Source organism: Notothenia coriiceps, unplaced genomic scaffold (genome assembly GCF_000735185.1).
Source record: "Notothenia coriiceps isolate Sejong01 unplaced genomic scaffold, NC01 NC01_scaffold00017714, whole genome shotgun sequence".
Taxonomy (NCBI): domain Eukaryota; kingdom Metazoa; phylum Chordata; class Actinopteri; order Perciformes; family Nototheniidae; genus Notothenia; species Notothenia coriiceps.
In genome coordinates, this window is record NW_011350415.1 from 43882 (window position 1) to 48290 (window position 4409).

At 38.0% G+C, this 4409-nt stretch overlaps 1 protein-coding gene across 3 annotated transcripts in view; it reads right to left on the reverse strand.

Moving 5' to 3' along the window:
• The window catches only part of LOC104950524 (ras and Rab interactor 2-like), a 40935-nt gene extending 36766 nt beyond the window's left edge, over positions 1–4169 (reverse strand). For 2 of the 3 annotated variants that reach the window (XM_010777060.1, XM_010777057.1), the window contains exon 1: positions 3964–4169. The gene's annotated coding sequence lies outside the window, so the exon portion shown is untranslated. Of the gene's footprint in view, positions 1–3731 lie in introns of all 3 variants that reach the window. The other variant, XM_010777058.1, reaches the window with a different exon arrangement.
• Between the last annotated feature and the right edge of the window lie 240 nt (positions 4170–4409).

Below are 4409 nucleotides of genomic sequence, written 5' to 3' on the forward strand. Positions count from 1 at the left end.
CTTCAACTTTAACTATATATTTATTTGTTGTTCCTTTCTTCTCTTTTCTTTTCTCTTCACTATTATCTGTAAAGCGTCTTTGAGCACCTGTAAAAGCGCTGACAAATTAAATCTATTATTATTATTATTATTATTATAAAGGAACACTTTATCCTTCAGTTGATCACAAACATTCNAAATCTATTATTATTATTATTATTAATGCTACGTGGTGTGATGTCTTTGTTAGCTTCTCATGTCGCGATTTCGGATCGGTCAGCAATGATACCAATACCTGTTGGATCTGTGCAATCTCAGCTTGCTAATCGACATCTTGTTTGTGCAGATACGATAAGTAATAAGGGTATTTTAACGTGAGTTCTGTGCTAAGGGTGTTAGCATTTTTTCGCTCAGGGCTAATTCAGAGCCTTTGTTATTACCCTTATGTTTTGTTTTTCTAAAAATGGTTAATATCGTCTGATAGCTGAGTTTCTTCCAGTTAAGTGGGTATGACACATGAATAGGTTTTTAAATGTCAAGAAGCCCTCAGACGCTGTTTCTTGCAGATGTTGCGATTTTCCCCCCGACTAAAATGTACCCGCTATTAGAATGCATTGATTGAGGTACAATGTTCTTTTATTTAGCATAGAACACAGGGTTAAGAGTGAGTTTTGATCGCACAGTGATGAAAGTTATACGAATAAAATGTGTGGACTCTCAGCTTTCATATGATATCTAGTTTGTGCATGAAGTATAAAAGATCACTACCGTGAGTTATGTGCAAAGTGCAGATGCGCCTCCAGGGTATGGCCGGGCTAGGCTACAGCCATACCTAGAAATGGCTTCACCCCACAATGAAAAATTATGTTAAAGTCGGCAAAAAAAAGTCCGCCAATTCGCGCAGAGTAAATTGGACAGACAGCAGCAAGATTGATTTCAGTAGCCACTTGTCTGGAAAAGCCGAAGACTAGAAACGGTTTTGAAAACTTTTGTCACATAGTGATCGTCTTCTCAATAAAACATCTTTGCTAATGTCTTCTGGCCAATCAGAATCACGATAACGGCGTGGTGTTGTTGCAGGAAATCCCGACGGAGAATACTTTTGTGGTAGAACTTCTCTTTATATATCCATGGATACAACATTACGTGTTGATAGAAATCAACAGGTAATGAAATAAGACCCCACGGTTTGATGATTGATAGGTGTGTGGGCTGTCTTTCATTTTGACACACAGAGCATTGGGGGCTATCCACCCTTATCCACAATGTAAAGTAATTCACACAGCCTTTTCCCTCTTTTCTCTGTGAGGAGCAGCAGGTTCAGCAACACCTCCCTAGGGCGGCGCCCAGGTGGCATCCTTACTAGGTGCCCGAACCATCTCAACTGGCTTCTTTCAACGCGAAGGAGGAGCGGTTCAACTCCGAGTCCCTCCCGGATGACCGAACTTCTCACCTTATCCCTAAGGGAGACACGAGCCACCCTGCGGAGAAACCCCATCTCGGCCGCTTGTATCCGCAATCTCATTCTTTCGGTCATGACCCATCCTTCATGACCATAGGTGAGGGTAGGAACGAAAATGACTCTTTGACAATTAGTCAATCTTGTGGCCCTCTGCAGTAGGGAACTGAATCATGCCTGTGTGTCTCCTTCTCTGGTCCTTACAGTAAAACGGCCAAAAGCAAAAAAAGGCGCAATATACACAGTGCCATTTCCCCGGAGTATTCTGTGAAGTGAACCTGAAATCCCTGCTTAATAAAAATGTAAAGTTGAGAACTGGTATGGTATGCAGTTAATATTGTTTGTTATGCAGTGGGGGCGCACATTTAAACGTCAATATTGCAGGCTTTTATTTAATTGTGGGAAGGCAAAATCGAACAAAAAATATTACACGGCCTGGTTGAATGCTCGTTTGTGATTGGTCAATTGTAACATTCAGCGATATGCTATTTTTTGTAATGATATGTCAGATCTAAATTCAATTGTTTGGTGAAACTTGCTTTGCCAACAGTTTGCTTTTTGAAAAAACTGTGCATGACACTAATTAGGGGACAACAATGCTCTTATAGCTATCATTCTATATAGTAGCTTTTATCCCTATGATTCTGTAACTCCCAAAATAAAAATAACTCATAGCCTTTGTGACTCTCTTAATAAGCTTAAGCCTCAAATTCCCCCCTCTCATTACTCATGGATTAGGACATTTTTCATCTATTTAAATAAGAGAACAAATAGGCCCTAGGTCCCTTTGTCACATTTTATTGGTTATTGGTATTCCCCTGTGTAATTGACATTCTTTGTGTTATACCTTGTTTGTGGTTTGATTAATTCACTTTTTTGTTGTATTGAAGAAAAAGAAGAAGAAGAGGGATGAAGCCCTCTTTAATGATCACACATGCAGAGCACACAACACACACAGTGTAGTACTAGGAGCACTGGGCAGCTATTGTACAGCGCCCGGTATTCTCATTGAAGTGGTGACCTTCCTGCTGTTTTATTCTCTATATGTATTTATTTTAATGTTACATCAATATGTGAAAATCCAATGTGACCTCTTGAAACCCCAATTGACAAAACAGAGGACAGAGAACTAGCTTGACATTCAAAAGGGGGTCTAAATACAGACCAGGTTGCCAGACTAATGCACTTTTCTCTAATTCCTGACCTGTGACTCATGTTGGAGGTACACAATCTGCAGAGACTGGAAAACCCCAAGGTCTATGCCTTTATCAGGAAACACTGGCTTTTCCAATGAAAATAAGGAAGGAAGATGATATGATGTGCGAAGCTGGTGACACAATTTAGGGTTAGTCTGACTTGCAAATGCTTGGAAACAACTTTTAAACAGCAATCTGGCAAAAGAAAATAGATGACACGCCAATATGTGAGCAAAAGAAAGTAAAGTCTTGGGTCCCAAGTAAAAAAACATCACAGAAGGTGCATTTTCTGGCTGAATTAAACATTTACATTATTCTCCTAAATCCAATTTCTAATTCAAACTAAATATGAGTTCTACATTGCATTTTTGTATCTTTAAAACCTTTCTTAACATGACTAAAGCTTTGTATCTTTTGTGTAAATGTGTTATAAGACAATGAACCACACTCAAAACGGATAACCAAGTACAAGTATATTAACAGATTCAACAAACTCAATCTAAATCTGTTTTTAATACTGAACTGGCCATGGACTGAAGGGTAAAGGAACAGACCGCTTAAGCGTACTCATATTTATTCATATTATAAACATAAGTGTCTTTAATGTATTACATTTCTATACTTTTTATAGTGTTTATACATGGTTTATACCGATACATACATACATACATACATACACTGTTCATACTGTATATAATTTAACTTTTTATATCTGCCATATGTATATAGTATACTATTCATACCATTGCACTTTACTGCTTCTTGTGCACTTCTGTTTAGATGCTTACTAACTGTGCAAGGTTAAGTAAAAGTATTTAAGTAAGATTAGGAAACTGTACTTAAAGTATAAGGAGTTTATGTACTCATAGCAGAAAAAACTCAAAAAATATATTTAAAAGCATCTTCACATTTAAAAAGCTGGAAGTGTGAAATGTTTTTTTACAGAATTAGTCTTAGCAAAATTGCTGCCAATTCATTTTCTGGCAAAACACTCATGGTTTGAGTTACTTAAATATAATATAGCTACTTTCCACCACTGATGCTATAGTGACTCCGCGGAGCAACACACATTTATTAACAAGAATTGGTGCGTTTACGTTTTGGTTAAAGCAGTGACGTCGTGCAACAGGTGGCGGTGGTAACTCGTACAACACGTCCCGCAGTATTCCACATATTTAAAGGTGACACAATAAATAATGACCATATGACTGATAAGTAAGCTTTTTCAAGAGACTGGGCAGAATTTGAGTTCAGAAGTTAGCTGCAGAGAGAAACAAAACACTGTAAAGGTGTCGCACAATGTTAAAACAAAGGGAAGGTTTCTCTTGCCTGTTTACGGAGCGAGTGTAATTCCAGTTTGACCAAAGAAAACTCCGCTGCTCCGACGAGTTGTTTCTTCACGTGTAAACTGCATTATAGCTCCATGCTGCGAAGTTGTGATGTTTCAAACTTGTTTTCATACCTTCAACTGAGGAAAAAACAGATAAATATATCTAGTGTTGTGCCGGGGGATACCTCCATGGTCCTACATTCTTTTGAGGAGCAGCTGTCTGCGTTGTTCTGTGTAACTCTAGGACTTCCGGTTAATTTTTTCGAAATAGAAGACGTACTTCATTTACTAAACTTGCCCACTCACTTACCCTGGAAAAATAATAAGATGACATATTTATTTTCCATTAGAAACGATAACACCCTAAGTTAGTGAGAGCCTAATGTATACTTCCTGTCATGTATAACATTTTCCTATGATGTATAACATTTTTGTTATAGCCACA